This window comes from Sciurus carolinensis, chromosome 14 (genome assembly GCF_902686445.1).
Source record: "Sciurus carolinensis chromosome 14, mSciCar1.2, whole genome shotgun sequence".
Lineage (NCBI taxonomy): Eukaryota > Metazoa > Chordata > Mammalia > Rodentia > Sciuridae > Sciurus > Sciurus carolinensis.
In genome coordinates, this window is record NC_062226.1 from 7,698,929 (window position 1) to 7,718,905 (window position 19,977).

Consider the following 19,977-nt stretch of genomic DNA (forward strand, 5'->3'; position numbering starts at 1 on the left):
GGTTTGATGCCCAGAACCACATAACAAACAACAGCAGGCTAAGCAATGCATGCCTACTGTCCTACCCAGAACTCAGAAGGCTGAGACAGGAGCATCGCAAGTTGGAGGATAGGTTCAGCAATTGAATGAGACCCTCAGCAACTTGGGAAGACCTTGCATCAAAATAAAGAATAAAAAGGGCGGGATACAGCTCAGTGGTAAAGTACCCCTGGGTTCAATCCCCAATACCAAAAACTCAAAACAAAAGCAAGTTTGAGGCCAGCCTGAGCAACAAACAACAAGAGATTCCAGAAAAGTAATAAAGCAAATTCCCACATGGACCCTCCCCAAGACTAAAGAACAGTTAATGTTCTTTTTTGGTTTCACAATTTTTTTTGATTAATTAATTAATTTATTTTTGTACCAGGGATTGAACCCAGGGGCACTTAATCTCTGAGCCACATCCCCAGCCCTTTCTATATTTTATCTAGAGACATGGTCTCGCCAAGTTGCTCAGGGCCTCGCCTCACTAAATAGCTGAGGCTAGCTTTGAATCCTCCTGCCTCAGCCTCCTGAGCTGCTGGGATTACACACCCAACACAATTTTGTTTTTTAAAAAATAGATTTGGTTATGCATTAAAACAATAACAGAAGAATTATAAGTTTAGAACTGAGAAGGTAGCTCAGTGGCAGAGCACTTGCCTAGCATGTATGAAGCCCTGGGTTAGATCCTAAGCACCACAAAAAATAAATAAAAGATAAAGAGAGGCCCCGCGCCAAATGTCTGAAGTTTCAGGCATCACAAAACCTGGATCCAACAATCCCAGCAGCTTGGGAGTCTGAGGCAGGAGGATTGCAAATTCAAGGCCAGTCTGGACAACTTAGTGAGACCCTGTCAAAAATAAACTAAGGCCTGGGGATGTGGCTCAGTGGTTAAGTGCCTCTGGGTTCAATCCCTGGTACAAAATTCAAAAACAGTAAAAATAAAAACAAACAAACCTGGATCGCCCTGGCTCAGTGGGTGGTGGGAGGGCGGGCGGCCCATCCTTAGACCCAGGAGGCAGTGTGGTTTAGTAAGATAATTACTTAGCACTACTTACTCTCTTTAGCTCATGACAGGGTGCCCAGGGCATCTCATCGCCCGCCCCCCACCCACTCCCCACCCCCAGTTCCCTTGTCCTGAAAAGCTCCCAGTAGCCTGAGAAAAGCAGGGGGGTCTGCCCTCCCACCCCAACAGCAAACAGGGCTGTCCTTCCAGTTGCCCAAGCATCCTGCCGCTTCTCTCAGCCTTCTACGCGTCCCCCTCGGCTTCCCCACTCCCTCCCTCCCTGTCAGCAGCACACTTCCCGGGCTCTCCCACAGAGTCAGGGGAGGTGGACCTTGTGTCCCCAGCCTGACTGTCCATAACTCAGGTGTCACTCCCTTGACCTCTTTGCTGGGGCTCCCCTCTCCTATGCTTCCCTCTTAAATCCCCCTTCCTTGCAGGCTGTGACAAGAGGCCCCCTTGAACACAGGTCAGCCACACACTGGGTACACGAAGGAGCTGTTCCAGCAGACTTTTAAAACAAAGCAAAAATAGCAGTTGTTTCGTTGAGTGAATTTCCGACAATCTGAAGACATCTGTTGCAACATCCCACCTGGGACCTCCCTGGCGACAGCACGGTGCTGATGATAAGCTGCTCCCTGCCCAAATTCACCAAAAGTCCCGGGCACCCCATCCTCCTGCTGAGGACACCCCAAGGAGGAGGAGGGGAGAAGGGCGGTGAAGGCCGCACTGCTTTCCTCCCCTGGAGTTTCTTCACTCTCTTCTCCTTGTGAACCAGATTTCTTTTACTCGCAAGATGAACTCTCCCACCATTTGCCTTCCCATCCCCCACCCCCACGCTGGGTGCAGACAGCTAACATTCCTGGAGAAGCAGAATCAAGCCCTCTGCTGTCACTGCGCCCATCTCCATGCCTAATCCCTGGGTTTTCCTGATGGCATGAATAGCCTAGGAAGATGGTATTGAATCGCAGTGAGCTGCAGACTTTGGACCTGGAATGTTGCCCAGCAGAGTTCAGAGGTGGGATTTGGGGAAATGGTTGGATGGAGGGGGCTCTGACTTGGTCAGTGGCTAATCCACTGAGAGACTCATATTTGGTGGCGTATTGGGAGGTGTTGAGGCCTCCTCGGGGGGAGTGGGTCCCCTGGGATGTGTCCTGGAGGGCCTGTCTTCTCCCCAGCCCCTTCCCCACACCTCATACTCTCTTGCTTCCCTGCCTCTCCTTCCCCGCCTGCTCCCTCTTTCTAGCCTGCCAGGAGCTGACAGCTTACCTCTGTCACCCCTTCCCTGTGGTACATCTGTGCTGAGCCAGCAGACCCTGGACTGAGACCTCTGAAACTGTGGGCCAGACTCAGTCTTCCTTTTAAGAGGTTTAGGTCAGGTGTTTGGTCACTGTGATGAAAAGGTGACTAACAGAGTTCTTTTTCTTTTTCTTTTGGGGGGGGTGTGGGGGTTGAACCCAGGACCGCGTGCTTGTGAGGCAAGCACTCTACCAACTGAGCTACATCCCCAGCCCCTGACTAACAGAGTTCTTTCTATTTTTTTTTCTTCACTCTTCATTACACAAGAAATAACCAATTACAGTACAATACCCTTTTTTTTTTTTTTTTAAGGTACCAGAGATTGAACCCAGAGGCATTTAACCATTGAGCTACATCCCCAGCCCTTTTTTAAATGTTTTAAATTTTGAGACAGTGTCTCACTAAGTTGCTTTGAACTCACGATCGATCCTCCTGCCTTAGCCTCTCTAGCTGCTGGGATTACAGGCCACTACGATCCCAGCGACTCAGGAAGCTGAGGTAGGAAGATCAAAATCTTGAGACCAGCCTGGGCAACCTTAGCCAGACCCTGTCTTGAAATAAAAACTGAAAGGACTTGGAATGTAGCTCAGTGGTAGAGTGCTCTATCACCAAACTTCACCCCTAGACTCACTAAGTTGTCCAGACTAGCCTGGAAACTTCCACCTTCCTGCCTCAGTCTCCTGAGTTGTGGGATTACAGGAGGGCTGCTCCCCAGCAGGAGATGTATATTTTTTAAAATATAGTCAATCCCAGGTCCCAAAATTATTTAACAATAAAGGTAATTAAAGAGATTGCATCCTCCAGGTTGTTGGTGGACAAACTAACATGAAGTGCCTCCTAAAAGGATGTGGCAGGGAATACACAGTATCACCCAGGCCGTGCTATAGCCCCAAAGTTCAGTCTGAATCAAATCGTAAACAGACAAAGCAACATTTTGGGGCATTCTACAGCTGCCTTGGATTTTAGAGGAAAAAAAATCAAAGTCATGAAAAGAAAAAAACACAAGAATTGTTCTACATTTACAAATTCAGGAGTGGGGCATGGTTTTGCACACCTGTAATCCCAGCAATTTGGGAGGCTGAGTTAGGAGGATTGCCAGTTAGAGACCAGCCTCAGCAGTTTAGTGAGGCCCTAGCAATTTAGAGAGATACTGTCTTAAAATAAAAAATAAGCTGGGCATGGTGGCACACACCTGTAATCCCAGCATCTTGAGAGGCAGAGGCAGGAGGATCACAACTTTGAGGTCAGCCTCAGCAATTTATGGAGGCTCTGAGCAACTTATCAAGACCTGTTTCAAAATAAAAAATAAAAAGGGCTGGGGATGTGGCTCAGTGGTGGAGCCCAGTACAAAAAAAGGAGGGGTGCTGAGGTTGTGGCTCAGTGGTAGAGCACTTGCTTAGCGTGCATGAGGTCTTGGGTCCCATCCTCAGCATAAAAATAAATAAATAAAATAAAGATATTGTGTCCATCTACAACTATAAATAAATAAATACATAAATAGGGTTGGGGATGTGGCTCATTGGTTAAGCACCCCTGGGTTCAGTCCCCAGTACCAAAAAAAATTAAGGAGAGTGGGCATGGTGGTGCACGTCGGGAATCCCAGCCACTCAGAAGGCTGAGGCGGGAGGATCTGTTGAGGGCAGTCTGAATGATCTGGTGAAACTCCGAAAATAAAAACTAAAAAGGAGGCTGTAACTCAGCATCGGAACATCCCTGGGTTCAATCCCAATACCACACACACAGACAATTAAAATTAAAATTAAGGGGATGGAACAACCAAATGCCTTGTCAGATTCCTGATTAGAACACGTAGTTGAAAAAGGAAAAAAAAAACTAAACTGAAAGGACATTTGGGGGCAGTTAAGGAAATCTGAATATAGACAGTGTGCTAGATATTTTGTAGCCAGTTCCTCCTAAATGAGATAATGGACTCCAACTGAGGTAGGATATGATAAATATTAGGAGATATATATACATTTTTTTTTCTTTTTTGAGATACCGGGGTGCTCTATCACCAAACTTCACCCCTAGACTCACTAAGTTGTCCAGACTAACCTGGAAACTTCCACCTTCCTGCCTCAGTCTCCTGAGTTGTGAGATTACAGGAGGGCTGCTCCCCGGAAGGAGATGTATATTTTTAAAAATATAGTTAAGAGTGGAAGTTGGATACTTGCCTTTTTATCTTTATTTATTAATTTTCATTTATTTATGTACTTACTGTAGCACTGAGAATTGAACCCAGGGCGCTCTACCACTGAGTTACATTCCCCAGCCCTTTCTATTTTTTATTTTGGGAAAGGGTTTCCTTAAGTTGCTGAGGCTGGCCTCAAACTTGCCATCCTCCCGCCTCAGCCTCCCCGGTAGCTGAGATTATGTGTGTATGCCACCATGCCCAGCTGCATTTTACCTTTCAAATAATTGAGAAAAGGTTGTTTTTTTTTTTTTTCCTTCTCCCCTGCAGGACTTGAATTGAGCAAAAAAAATTGTGTGTGTGTGTGTGTGTGTGTGTGTGTGTGTGTACCTGTGCACAGACATGTGTATCTATTAGGGTTTGACCTAGAAAGGCAGGGTCACTGTGAGTGACGCAGGAACTCGGTGTTGTGCAGTTGTGGGCCCTGGTGGGGCAGACGGTGCAAAGCTCCTATACCTGCTGGAAAGGACAGACGTCTGCCAAGTCAGGGGGAGCAAGGGCAGAACAAACTGGGGCCTACATCTGGCTCTCACCCTTTTCGATATCAAGGACACAGGTGATCTGCAGGCGACCCAGTGTCCTTTCCTTGAGTGGCACACATATCTGGCCCATGACTCATAGAAGCTACAGGTCCAGGTGCTGCCCAAACCCAACAAGGCCCAGGCAAATTAGCAGATGAGTGACAACCAAGCGCCAGTCACAACAGCCAATCAGGGCCCAGTGCTCCACGGAGCTGGGGGAACGGAGCTCAGTGGTGAGGCACGCACAGGCAAGTGCAGGGGCCCTGGGTTTCTTGCCCAGCACCAAAACAACAGAAGCGGCTCCTCTTTCCAAAGACTTTCCAGTTGAGTCAAATTGATACAGTACAAAGTTGTGCGCAGCGGTGTGAGTCAGAGAGCAGCCTGGCAACCAGAGCGACTGGCGCATCGGTCCAGGAGTGCCTGACTTTTCTGTAGTTTGAAATTTTTAACAAAATGTGGAGAGTTGGAAAAGGCATCAGGCCCAGATGGCTTTACTAGGTCTTTAACTGAGTTTTATCTAGCCCTGGAAGATCTGCTTGTTCCAGATGCTATTCTAGATCATGGGAAAATGCAGAGGCTCCCAATGCATCCTCCTAACATAAACTGATTATTTTTCCTTAAGACTAACAAAGGGGAAACGATAGACCTAAATTTTCACTTTTGGGCCCCCTACTCTCTCTCATTCCCCAAAGAATTTGTCAAGGAACATAGTCAACTTAATTCATTACACAAAGTAAAGAAGAAAAAAGCAGAATACCTTTTTTATGTTTATTAACATATATTTATGATTTTTATAGTAAATTTTATAAATTTATAATTATAAATATAATTTTATTAATTAATAAACTTATAAGAGAATTTACTTAATAAACATATTTTATTTATTTATTTACTTATTTATTTGGGGGGGGATACTGGGGATTGAACTCAGGGGCACTCAACCACTGAGCCACATCCCCAGCCCTATTTTGTATTTTATTTAGAGACAGGGTCTCACTGAGTTGCTTAGCACCTCGCCATTGCTGAAACTGGCTTTGAACTCAAGATCCTCCTATCTCAGTTTCCAGAGCTGCTGGGATTACAGGCTGTGCCAGTGTGCCCAGCTCCTAATTTATTTATTTTTATGTGGTGCTGAGAATCGAACCCAGTGCCTCACACATGCTAGGCAAATGCTCTACCACTGAGCCACAATTCCACCCCTGAATAACTTTATGACTTGGAAAAATATATATATTGTGCCAGACATGGGACACCTACAATCCCAGTGACTTGGGAGACTGAGGCAGGAAGATCACAAGTATTCCAGGCCAGCCTCAGCAATTTAGCAGAACTCTGCCTTAAAAATAAAAATATAAAGGAATGGTGATGTAGCTCAGTGGTAAAGTGCCCCTGAGTTCAACCCCCAGTGCCAGGGAAAAAAATGTGTGTGTATGTGTTGCTACCACCAAGCTACACCCCCAGCCCCAGGAAAAATATCACGAAGTCAGCACCCGTAACGTGCCATACACATCGGACAGCTAGGACAGTGTATGACAGAGCTCCTGCCCCTCGGTATCTCTCAGGTCTCTGTACCTGGGTGTTCAGTCGGTCACAGGATGGCATAAGAGAAGTTGCAGCTGGATGCGAAACTGAAAACAATCACATTTCCGCCAGTGTGGCGTGACTTTGGAGGTTGGGTAACAACTTGGGGCTGAGATGTCCTAATTGGAGATGAGCTCTGAGGCCCCAGCCACTTACAGACAGGAAAAGTGGACCCCACAGTGGAGAAGGGGCTCAGCCAAAGTCAGCATGCCTATCCAGCCAGGTCCTCGACTTGTTTTTCTTATTTATTTATTCACTTATTCATTGCATTGCTGGAGATCAAACCCAGGGCCTCACACCTGCTGGGCAAACACTACCACTCAGAGCTTCTTCAAGTGATCCCACAGCTCTGGGAAGCCAAGACTCTGGAAGACTATTTTCCAGACGCAGGCTAACCCCACCATCTACAGGTTAGGGCAGGAATGGCAGGAGCCTGGGGACCAGGACCAGAGCCAGGGATCCGTGTTTTCTCTCCTGTCTCAAGTGCCAGTGTAGCTGAGCTCTGGGCTGTTACACATCCTGGTTGGAGGGGTTTTTTTGGTGCTGGGGATGGAACCCAGGGTCTCTTGCATGCTTTATTGCTGATCTAGATAACCCCCAACACAAGCCACTAGATTAAATGTTTCGTTTTGCTCATGATGGAATTGTGTTTTGGGATAATTTCTATTTTTTGCTTTTTTTGCATTGATTTTGATTGCATTCGCACTGGGGATGTAGGTCTGGGGTAGAATGCTTGCAGGAAGCTCTGGGTCCAATCCCATATATTGCAAAAAGAAAAAAAATGTCTTGCATGAAGCTATTCTTTGTCTTGATTGCTGAGGGTTTTGACAGTCCCTTAAATTTTGTACCTCATTTACTACTCCCCTTTCCCGTGACCTCACGTTTCTAAGTCTGGATCCCAGTCCTCCTTTACCCCATCCATATCTCTCTCTCCTCTCTCTCTCTCTCTCTCTCTCTCTCTCTCTCTCTCTCTCTCTCTCTCTCTCTCTCTCTCTCTCTCTCTCTCGTTTGCAGTCCTGGGAACTGAACCATCGGTGCTGCACCGCTGAGCTATGCCCCCAGGAGCGTCTCTGCCCTCAGGCGCCCAGCAAATGGGGAAGGCAGTGGCTTTGCCTAGCATGCACACAGTGGGCTGGGGAGGTCGCTCGGCGACACGGTACTGGAGTAGCAGGTGCCAAGCCCCAGGTTCAATCCCCGACGTGGCAAAAAATTAAAGGTACCCCGCTGTGCACTTGCTGCATGGAACTTTTACTGAAATAAAAATAAAATGTCAAAACATCATTGCCTTGATGTAGACTAGAGCCGTGGTCCAGGCGGGCCACAGAGAAGCCAGCTGGGAGTGACACTGACCCCAGGAGAATCCTCCTGGGAGCCCCGGGAGGAGAAGGGCAGAGAGGGAGCCGCAGGAGTCCTTGAGGGAGGGGCTCCAGGGCGAGCGGTTGGGGTGCTGGCGACCGAGATCGGGGTTGTGAGAAGAATCGGGGCCTCTGGACCCCTGGTCCCCACTCCATTTCGCCCTGAAGCTGAATTCCCGCGGTGGCTGTGCTGGGCCACCACCAGGGGGCAGCGGGTCCCTTCCTGACCGAACCGGGCGCTGGTGCGGGGCGGGCCCCTCTGCAGGCCCGGGGCCGGCGCTGGGGACGTGGGTGAGGCGTGGGTGCCGGCGTTCTCCGGGCCGGGCCGCCCGCGCCCTCGTGACGCCGGCCCGTCCCGGTTCCCCTTTCTGGTCAGGAAGGGAGGAGCTGCGCCTCCAGATGGTTCCAGGAACCTGCTGTGGACACCGTCCTCCCGACCCGCTCCCCTCACCCAGCCCTCCTCCCACCACACCCCTCTCCTCTAGGTCATCCAGTCCGTCTGTGCGGCAGGTGCTTCCGCTCCGCTGTGGCTCTGAGAGGCAGGCTGAGCCCGACCAGGCCTCGGAGGATATCTGAGTGATCCTAGGAGGACGCATCTCAACCCCACCTGGGGTTTTGAAGTCAAAGAGACCAGGGTTTGCCAGGCTCGGTGGCACATGCAGGCAATCCCAGTGACTCAGGAGGCTGAGGCAGGAAGATCACAAGTTCAAGGCCAGCCTCAGCAACTTAGCAAGGCCCTAAGCAACTTAGTGAGACCCTATAACTCAGTGATTAAGCACTCCTGGGTTCAATCCCCGGTACCAAAAAAAGAAACCAGCGTTTAAGTAGCCACTTACGAGCTGTGTGACCTCAGCCAGTCTTAACATCTCTGGGCCCCAGTCTCCTCATCTCCTCATCCCGGTGGTTTTTGTTTTTATTTCAGATGAATCCAGAGCCTCAAGTTTGAAAAGCACGGACTACTTGAATTATTGGGCAGTTTCAATGGTCTGATGTTTGTCAGTCCCTTAACCTGAAATCTGCAAATAGTATAAGCTTAATAAACATGAGATTTGCTTGTGTGTGTAATTAAAAATATAATTTGTGGGGGCTGGGGAGATAGCTCAGTTGGTAGAGTGCTTGCCTTGCAAGCACAAGGCCCTGGGTTCAATCCCCAGCACCACCAAAAAAAAAAAAAAAAAAAAAAAAAAAATATATATATATATATATATATAATTTGTGAAAAAAAATATATATATATATAATTTGTGGGCTGGGGGTGTAGCTCAGAGGTAGAGCAATTACCTAGCATGCACAAAGCCCTGGGCTCCATTCCCAAAAGCCCAAAAGCACTGAAAAAAAAAAAAAAAGAGGTGAATTGTATTTGTGTATGTGTATGTAATTTATATTTGTTTATGTAAACGTAGAAAAATAAGAATTTAGCCAGGTGTGGCAGTGCGCACCTGCAATCTCAGTGACCAGGAAACAGGCAGGAGGACTGCAAGCTCAAGGCCAGATCCTGCCTCAAAATAAAATAAAAAGTGCTTAGGATGTTGTTTCGTGATAGAGCGCCCCTGGGTTTGATCCCCGTGCTGCACGCAAACAAGAAAAAAAGAAATAAGACTGCGGGCCAGGGCTGCGGCTCAGTGGTGGAGCGCTCGCCTAGCACATGTGAGGCTCTGGCTCGATCCTCAGCACCACACAAAAATAAAATAGAAATAAATGTACTGTGTCCATCCACAACTAAAACAAATGTTTAAAAAAAGAAAAAGAAGACCGTGTATATGGAAGGCTGTGCATAAACTAATAACTGAATTACTGTTAGTTAAGACCAGAGAGTGAAATTGGAGAATAAGGCAGAAGTTTTCATATCATAGTTTGCATACTTCTGCAGTTGGATGTCTGTTATTAATTTTTTCTCTTCCTTCTTCTGCATCTTCTTTTTTGAGATGGGATCTCAGTGTTGTCCAGACTGGTCTTCAAGTTCTGGGCTTAAAGTTCAGTCTTCCAAGCAGCTGGGACTACCAGTGTGTACCTCCACAGCTGGCTAGCAAATTTTATAGTAAATCATGCAACATTTAAATGAAAAATAAAATCCAGTGAGCATACAGAAGAATGTTCAACTTAAACCATTAGTCACAGTCACAAGGGAAATGAAGAACAACCAGGAGATACAGTGCTTACCAGCAGAAAAGCTAAGACTAAAAGACCTGGCAATACCAAATGTCTGCAGAATGCGGAACAACCAGAACTCTCATACATTGTTGGTGGGGGTGTAAAAGGACAAAGATGTTTTGGAAAAATGCTTGACAGTTTGTAGTAATAAGAACACATCCCTTCTTAACCAGAAATTCCACTCCTTGCTATTTGCCCAGGGCTAATGAAAATATATGTCCAAAAAACTTACACACAAATGTTACTGATAGAATGGACGAGCATTTTGTGGTCTATCTAACCAGTGGAGTACTACACAACAAGAAAAAAGTAATGCACTCGCCAGGCACAGTGGCACGTACCTGTAATCTGTAGCAACTCAGGAGTTTGGGTAGAAGGATCATAAATTCAAGACCAGTTTAGTGAGACCCTATCTCAAAGTAAAAAATAAAAAGGACTGGGTAGGTAGATAAGCAGTAAAGGGCCTCTGGGTTCAATTCCCATACCAAAAAATGAAAATAAAAAATAAAATAAGAGTGAGCTACCCACACAGGCAACCACATGGATTTATATCAGAAACCTAGTGTTGTGCAAAAGAAGTCAGACACCAAAGAAAATCAATTGCATTGCTATTTAATTCAATGTATATGAAGTTGTAGAACAAACAAAAACAGTTTATTATGATAAAAGTTAAATAGTAGTTATCTTAAAGCAGAATGAACAGGCCCAGGAGAACATTCTGGGATATGGAAATGTCTCCTACCTTTGCCTGGGTGATGGTGACCATGTCTACGCAGATGAAGGATCACTGCACTAAGCACTGCGCTAAGCAGAGCAACCCCACACTGGGGACTGAACCCAGGGCTGCCCTACCATCAAGTGACATCCTCTGCCTCCTTGTTTGGGGGCGGGTACCAGGGATTGAACTCAGGCACTCAACCACTGAGCCACACCCCCAGCCCTTTTTGAATTTTATTTAGAGACAGGGTCTCACCGAGTTGCTTAACACCTTGCTAAGTTGCTGAGGCTGGCTTTGAACTCCCGATCCTCCTGCCTCAGCCTCACCTTGGCACCTGGCTCCTCAGTCCCTTTTCATTGTTCATTTTGAGACAGGATCTTGCTAAGTTGCCCAAGCTGCCCTCAAACTTGCCATCCTCCTCCTCAGCCTCCCAAATCACTGGGGTTACAGTATATGCCTCAGCAGTTTTATTTATTTATTTATTTGTTTATTTTAATTAGACATGACAGTAGAATACACTTTGATACATCATATATAATGGAGTATAATTTCTCATTTTTCTGGTTATAGGTGATGTAAAATCTGGTCATATAATTACATATGTACACAGAGTAACAATGTGTGATTCACTCTACTGTCCTTCCTATCCCATACCCCCTCCCCTCCCTTCAATCCCCTCTACCTAATTAAAGTAACTCTATTCTTCCCTAGTCACCCACCATTGTGAATTAGCATCCACATATCAGAGAAAACATTCAGCCTTTGGTTTTGGGGGACTGGCTTATTTCACTTAGCATGATATTCTCCAGCTCCATCCATTTACTGACAAATGCCATAATTTCATTCTTTTTAAAGGTTGAGTAATATTCCATCATATATATGCCACATTTTTTATCCATTCATCTGTTGAAGGGCACCTAGGTTGGTTCCATAGCTTAGCTATCGTGAATTGAGTTGCTATAAACATTGATGTGCCCATGTCAGTGTAGAATGCAGATTTTAAGTCCTTTGGGTATAAACCAAGGAGTGGGATGACTGGGTCAAATGGTGGCTCCATTCCAAGTTTTCTGAGTAATCTCCATACTACTTTCCATAATGGTTGCACCAATTTGCATTCCCACCAGCAACATATGAGTGTACATTTTTCTCCACATACTTGCCAACATTTATCGTTGTTTGTATTCTTGAGAGTTGCCAGTTTTATTTTTAATAGCCCAAAACAGGAAACAACTGAAATGTCCATCAATAGGCTAACAGATAAACAGTGCTATGTCTATACAGTACACACAGTCCAGCAATAAAGCAGAATGAACTATTAATATAATAAAATGGATGAATCGCAAAGTAATGGTACTGAGTTAAGGTTAAAAAAAAAAAAAGAGTAGTGCCCCGGGCACAGTGGCACACACCTGTAAGCCCAGTCTCAGGAGGCTGAGGCAGGAGGATCGAAAGTTCAGGGCCAGCCTCAGCAAGTTAACGAGGCCCTAAGCAACTTGGTGAGACCCTGTCTCTAACTAAGATATAAAAAAGGCTAGGGATGTGTTTAAGCACCCCTGAGTTCAATCCCCAGTATCAAAAAGAAAGAGCAGTACTGTCTGATTCCGTTAATATACAATCTTAGAAAATGCCAGCTGATCTGTAGACGTGAAAAGCAGGTCAGTGGTCGCCTGGAGAGAGGGGAGAGGAAGCGGGGTCACCAAGGGCAAGGGGAGCTTTTGGGAGAGATGGGTGTGCCCTTCATGTGCACTGCAGTGATGGTTTTCCAGATGCAAACATATGCCCCCAAATCATCGACTTGTGTACTTTAAATATGTACAGTTCATTGTTCACCAATTATTACCCATCAATTATATTTCCATAAAACCTTCAAAACATATTGTTTATTTATTTATTAGGGAATCCAGGCCCCTGTACCTGCTAGGCAAGTTAGTACTCTACCACTGAACTACATCCTCAGCCTCAAAAACATATTTTGTTTTTTAATTTTTTAGTTGTAGATGGACTCTATACCTTTATTTTCTTTATTTATTTTTATGTGGTGCTGAGGATTGAACCCAGTGCCTCACATGTGCTAGGTAAGCACTCCAACACCGAGCCACAACCCCAGCCCTCAAAACCATATTTTAACAATTCACTCAGGCTGGATGTGGTGGTTCATGCCTGTAATCCCAGTGAGGTGGAAGGCTGATGCAGGAGGATAGCAAATTCCAGGCCAGCCTTGGTAACTCAGGAAGATTCTCAGGGACTTAGTAAGACTCTGTCTCAAAATTAAAAAAAAAAAAAAAAAAAATTAAAAGGCCTGGGGATGTAGCTCAGGGGTATAGCACCCCTGGGTTCAATCCCCAGTGCTAAATAAATAAATTAAATTAAAACTCAGACTGAGTGTAGTGATGCATGCCTGAAAGACCTGCTATCTCAGGAGGCTTAGGCAGGAGGATGGAAAGTTTGAGGTCAGCCTGTGCAATTCAGCAAGACCCGTCTCAAAAAAAAAAAATTTTTTTTCAGAAAGAGTGGAGGACGTAGCTCAGGGGTACAGCACCCGTCTAGCCTCAGTACTGCCGTGGGAGGCGTGGGGGCAAAACAACCCGCAACTCATTTGCCATACTTAATTAGGCTCCAATAAAGGAACGGAAGAAAAGTAGAAAGCAACCCTGGTTCCGACCTCGTCTAGGGTCAGCTCTTCCCGCCTCGCCCAGGCCCCAGGGTTGCTTCCTCCGGGTTCGGAGCACCCCAGAGAGTTCCCCAAAGCAGCTGCTGGCAGCCCAGCTGGTGCCCCGGGCGCGGCTCTCCGCGGCCCCGAGGGCCCGGCTCAGACAACACCCTCCCTCCAGGTGGCGCCCCTGGGCCCTGGGCTCAAGCCTCTGCCATCGGAATGAGGGTCCAGCGGCTGGGGCTGCAGTTCAGCGGCAGAGCCAGTGGCTGCCCAGCGGGACGGAGACCAGAGGGAATCCAGTGAGGACGCCGGTCTTCCGCGGGGTGCCGCAGGGCTCGCGAGAGCACTTGGGATGGGCCCAGTGCTGATCCCGTTGTCCCCGCACAACCAGGATGATGGGGATCATTGGCTCCATTTACAAACACCAAGGCCGAGTGGCCGGAACAACCGGAGGCCCTGCGCGCCGCGGACCAGGCCTGCTGAGGGCCGCGCGCTCCTCCTGGGTGGGCAGGGAGGAGGAAGCCATTCTCCTCTGGGGAAGTTACCTGGCAGGGAGCAGCGGGCGGTGGTGGCTTTGTACCTTTTAGTAAAAGGCATCCCCTCTGTGTTTTCCAGAGCAGGAGGTCCTGGAGGGAAGGCAGCCAGCGCGGTTCAGGTGCAGTGGTGGAGCCAGTGTCTTCCCGCCTCCCCCTCCCCTCCCCCCTCCTCCCTCCTCCTCCTTCTTTTCTTTTCCATTACCGGTGATTGAGCCCACGGGTGCCTTACCACTGAACCACAATCCTCAGCCCGTTTTACATTTTATTTTGAGGCAGGGCCTTGCTGAATTGCTGAGCTGGCCTTGAACTTTTGATCCTCCTGCCTCAGCCTCCTGGGTACCTGAGATGTGCCACCCTATCCAGCAGAGGGAAGAATCTTGATTAAGTGACTCAGACACCTTGGGCGGCCTGGTTCTGTTGTGAAAGCGTCTGTGTGTCTGTTTCCCCATCTGTCAAATGCACCGGGTTTTGCCCACTAGCAGGGGCCTAACGTGCTTGGGAGCGAAGGGGACCGGGTTGGAAAACTGGCTTTTCCCACTTTGTACCCACCTCACCTCTCCCAGCTTTGGTTTCCTCATCTGCAAAATCGGACTAATACCGGTCAAACCCTCATGGGGGCGCTGGGGATATAGCTCAGTTGGTAGAGCAGGAACGAGCACTGGGGATTGAGCTCGCGGGGCTGCTGGGTGTCATGCCCGTGTGGCTCTGTCCTTGTCACTATGTGACCACTGAAGACCTGCAGATGTAATTCCTCAGGGAAGGTTCGAGTCTAGTGAGACAACGGATCTTCAAACCGCTTAGAACATTACAGAGACTTTCACAAGATTACGGTCCCTACCACCACACAGGGCTCAGCCTGGACCTGGGGGCAGAGACGGGAATGTGTCCCAGGCAGGGCTGGTCCCCTTAGTAGAATGCTTAGCATCCCTAACCCTGCAGGTGGGGTGGTGCACGCCTGTCATCCCAGCTACTCTGAGGCTGAAGAGGAGGATAGCAAGGTGGAGGCCCGCCTGGCAGCTTAGCAAGACCCCGTCTCAAAACAAAATGATCTTGTATTTTTTTTTTTTTTTTGGCGGTAGCTGGGGATCAAACCCAGGGCCTTGTGCTTGCAAGGCAAGTACTCTACTGACTAAGCTATCTCTCCAGCCTCAAAACAAAATGAAAGAGGGCTGCACCTGTGGCTCAGTGGTAGAGCACTGGGGCCTGTCCCCAGTGCACACACACACACACACACACACATACACACAAAAGGAAAGAAAGAATAAGAAAGCTTAGAGTCCCCTGAGCCTCAGACGCTAAGTATCCCCGGCCACACACACTCCAGACACAGCGACAACGAAAGGCCTCCATCTAGTGAACACCCAAGTGCCTCCCAGGAGGAGGTCCGCCCAGCCTCCTGGGCCCCCAGGCTATTGCCCCGCCTATTGTCACTGACTTTCCCAGTTCTCACGGAGGTGCCGCAAGGGGAAGGGCAGCCCAGTCTTGGCCAGCCCCCTGCCCCGGGATCCCTGGCCAGTCCTTAAGGCACAGCGGCCAGCTCCCACCCCAAAGCACCACCTCTCTCTCCCCCTACTCCGCCCACCTTCCTCTCCTGCCTTCTCTTTGTTTCTCCCCAAACAATGGCATCTGTGGGCCAGACTGCGCCCCTGGGGCGGAGCCCAAGTCTCAGTCCCCCTGACACACTTGGCACTCAGGAAATATTTTTGGAATCCAAGATGAATCTCATTCTCTCGAAAAAGCCCGGAGGAGAGAAATCGGCAAGACCTGAGGGAGAGAGGAAGGAGGGCCAGGCTGGGGTGGAGGGGACCCGCCCGGGAGCCTGGCCCAGCCTCACCACAAGCTTAGTCACTGGCAGGGCTGGGCAGGCCCTGCAGCCTGCCATCCTGGAAGGCTCTGAGTCACCAGCTGGTGAGGGGCAGCTGCAGCCCAGCAGGAAACCAAGTCTAGCATGGAGGAGTGGGCGGGGTTGGGGCGCCTGCACCCCTTCCCTGCTGTCCCTGAGGAACTGGGAGGGACTGTCCAGTCAGTGGCCGCTCAGCACCCGGCTCTCTGGGCCTTGCATGGAGTCAGGAGCCTGGCTCGTTCTTGGAGGCTGACTCTGGAGGGTGGTGTGGGACTGTTACGGTGCACAAGCCACCAGGACACAAGGGTTTTTGTTTTTTTTTTCAGTGCTGGGGATTGAACCCAGGGCCTTGTGCTTGCAAGACAAGCACTCTACCAACTGAGCTATCTCCCCAGCCCCATAAGGGGTTCTTGATGCACACGGTGAGAGCCAGGGAACTGCTGGCCACTACAGTCACTTCAGCAGGGCAACTGTCTCAAAAGGAGCGTGAGCCAGTGGTTTCACTTCTAGAGAAATGTCCCCAGAAAATGATTATGAAGACAAGTGTCCAGTCATAGGCAAAGAGGCCGCTGCTGTTTTCATTCCTGGGGATCCAACCCAGGGCCTTGGCCTGCTAAGCCAGCACTCAACCACAGCACTATGCCCCCAGGAGAGCAGTTTGATGGAGCCCCCACAATGCGAGGTACCTAGCCATTGAAAGTAAGTAGATGAGCCGGGTGCGATGGAGCATGCCTGTAATCCCAGTTGCTTGGGAGGCTGAGGCAGGAGGATTGAAGTCAGCCTCAGCAAGTTAGTGAGGCTCTAAGCAACTTAACAACACCCTGTCTCTAAATAAAAAATAAAAAGGGCTGGGGATGTGGCTCAGTGGTTAAGTGCCACTGGGGTTCAATCCCCAGTACAAAAAAAAAAAAATCATAGATGAGCCAGGCATTCTGGTGCACACCTGTAATCCTAGCCACTTGGAAGGCTGAGGCAGGAGGATTGAGAGTTCAAAGCCAGCCTCAGCAACAGCAAGCCGCTAAGCAACTCAGTGAGACCCTGTGTCTAAATAAAATACAAAATAGGGCTGGGGGTGTGGATCAGTAGTTGAGTGCCCCTGAGTTCAAGCCCCACCCCCGGTACAAATAAAAGGGGGTGCTGGGATGTAGCTCAGTGGTAGAGAAGCCCTAGTGCAATCGATCCCAGGACTGTAAACCATAGTAAGAATAAAAAGGTGGGGGAGCGTTGGCTGGCATGGTAAGGAGTTGGTCTGACATTGCTAAGTGACACATGGAAGTGGGTGCTCAGCAGGGGCACTCAGAGCACCCTGCTGTGTGTTGATGGCCAGAGGGGTGCAGAGCACTGGGCGTGGAAGGACAGTGGCGTGTGGTCTGGTGAAGCAGGCAGAGCTGCGGGGGGCGGGGCTTTCTTCCCTTTTCTGGTATTGAACCGGGGATTGAACCCAGGGGCGCTTACCCCTGAGCTGCTTCCCCAGCCCTTTTTATTTTTTATTTTTTCATCCCAGACTTCATCTCGCTAAGTTGCTGAGGCTGGCCTCAAACGTGCAATCCTCCTGCTTCAGCCTCCCGAGTCACGGGGATTACAGGCGCCACCACGCCCGGCTTACTTTTTTTCTCTTTTTGAGGTGCTGGGGACTGAACCCAGGCGCCCTGGGCTACCCAGACCCACCCCCAGCCCTGCATACAGGTCTTATCTTCATCTCTTACTTGCTGTGGGACCTCAGACAGGTCACTGAGCCTGTGTTCTCGCGTGCAGGATGCACGTCCCACAGGGTCATCTTGGCTGAGTTGTGGTGAGGATGAATGAGGCAGAGGACGCGAAGCCCAGAGCTGAGCACGTGGTGCATCGTGCGAAGGGGAGCTCCTGTCACCTTGTCGTGCTGCTGGAGTCTCACTTCCTGCCCACCTGCTGCAGCCCCCCTTGCCTGACTTCAGTGCTATTGGTTCTAACGTGGAATTATGACCTGGGAAGATGGGGGTGCCCATTCTCGGAGGTCTGCAAGCGGAGGACGTGCCGCAGAGCTACTGTAGAATGGACGTGGCCACCCACCCAGGGAGGTGGGCATGACCATGGCAGTGTGGTTAGACAGAGACCCAGGAAGGAGACCGTGAAGGCCCCGGCCGTGGCCCGCACACTGCAGCTGCTCACTCCATCTGAGGTCAGGGATGTCGTGTGGAGAGAGGGCAGGCCTTGGCCTCAGGAAGGAAGGCCTTCTTAAACAGGTAATCCCATGCAAAGTGAAATAGCCCATGTGTACCGCCTGCATGGAGGAGCACACAGGGTGCGGGGGGATGATAACAGAGGGCCAGGCCTCTCCCAGGAGAGGAGAGTTTTATCTGAGGCTGGAAGGGTGCCCGCGGAGGGGCAAGATGGGAGGAAGGGAAGCACTAATTCATAGACCTTGAGGTAGGACGGGGCATGGCTAGTTTGAGGAGTTGAAAGTTCAGGGTAGCAGGAGAAGGGTTCTAAGAGGAAAAGGGTCAAAGAAGAGGTTGACCGTACCTCCAAAATGCCACATTCAGGAGTCTGACTTTGCCCCAAGGACAGTGGGAGCCCCAAAAGGCTTAAGATGGGAAACGGCGTGGCCATGTTTGCATTTCAGAATGATCCGTCTGACTGTCCAGGGAGGAACAAACGGAAGGCTGGAGGCAGGGAGGCCAGTGAAGGATGGGCGCCATGGTGCCTGGGACTTGGGCATGGACAGTGGTGGAACTGGGACGAAGTGGCAGCCTGGCCACTGGAGGGGCAAGAGGGGAGGTCGGGTGACAGATGGAGAGGCCGAGAGCTGCGACTCCTTCCACTGTGCACAGGTAGTCGGAGTGGAGGTCTGGGCCGGGCGCCAGGGGCCCTTCTGCACAACAGGCCGTGCCAACTGGGTAAACAGAGGCGGACACACGATATTCCTTCAAAACAGAATCCTGATTCACTCCCTCTCCCTGCTGTTTACTGGAGGTGTTTGTTTTTTTTCCCCTGGTCTATTTCAGGTCTGACGGGTTTGTGGGGCAGGCCGAGCGGGGCTCAGAGCCAACTGGGAGGGAGTGTGCTCTTTCATCCTCCAAGACAGGGGGCCTCGCCTGAGCTCCGCGGAAAGCTCTGGGCAGTCCCGTCCCTTCTCTGGGCCTCAGGCCAGGTTCCGGCTCCAGCCTTCCAGACCCTCCCTTTCAAGGTGAAGCATTATTCTTCTTCACCTTTGGGTCCTGGTTTCCAAATGTGCTCTAGGGTGGGGCAGGGCGGGGCAGCCTGCAGGGAGGCAGCTTGGCAGAAGCCACTTCCTGACAAAGGACTGATGAGTCAGGGGGTGTAGGTGGCATCCTCTGTTTAGGAAGGGACCGACTCTCCCCTGCCCTAGACGGGACCATTCCTATTCTTTATCCACATCTCTAGTATGGGCCAAAAACCGGGCGGAGAGCCTGGTGGGTAGTGAGCATCCAGAGTCCTGGCAAAAGAGCAGAAACATCCCCACCCCTGCCTCCAAGCACTGAGAAAACCTTGCCATAGAAAGAGTTCTTACAGCCGGGCACAGTGGCACACGCCTGAATCCCCGTCACTCCGGAGGCTGAGGCAGGAGGATTGCCTCGGCAATTTACTAAGATCCTGTCTCAATAAATAAATCAATAAATAAAATAAAATAAAATAACAGGGCCAGGGATGTGGCTCAGTGGTAAAGAGCCCCTGAGTTCAAGACCTATTACCTCCCCACGACAAACCAACCAACCCACGCAGGATAATGTGTGAAAAGATGGTTCAATTGACTGAAAACAAAAGGTGAACATCAAAATGGCCTCAAACATAAAGGCAGGGGTTTCCGAAGCTTTAGAGTTGAGAAATTCTCTGCTAACTTCCTGGAATCCTTCATAACGCTGACGACTATATTCTTTTTTTTTTCCCTAAAAAAAAACAAAAAACAAAAAACATAGCAATCCTGGGATGTAGCTCAGTGTTGGAGCACTTGCTTAGCATGCGGAAGATACTAAGTTTGATCCAGCTCTGCCAAAAAAAAAAAAAAAGAAAGAAAGAAAGAAAGAAAAAGCAAACAGCAAAATCTTCATGGTGACACACACCTGTAATCTTAGCTACCTGTGAGTATCGAGCAGGAGGATCCAAG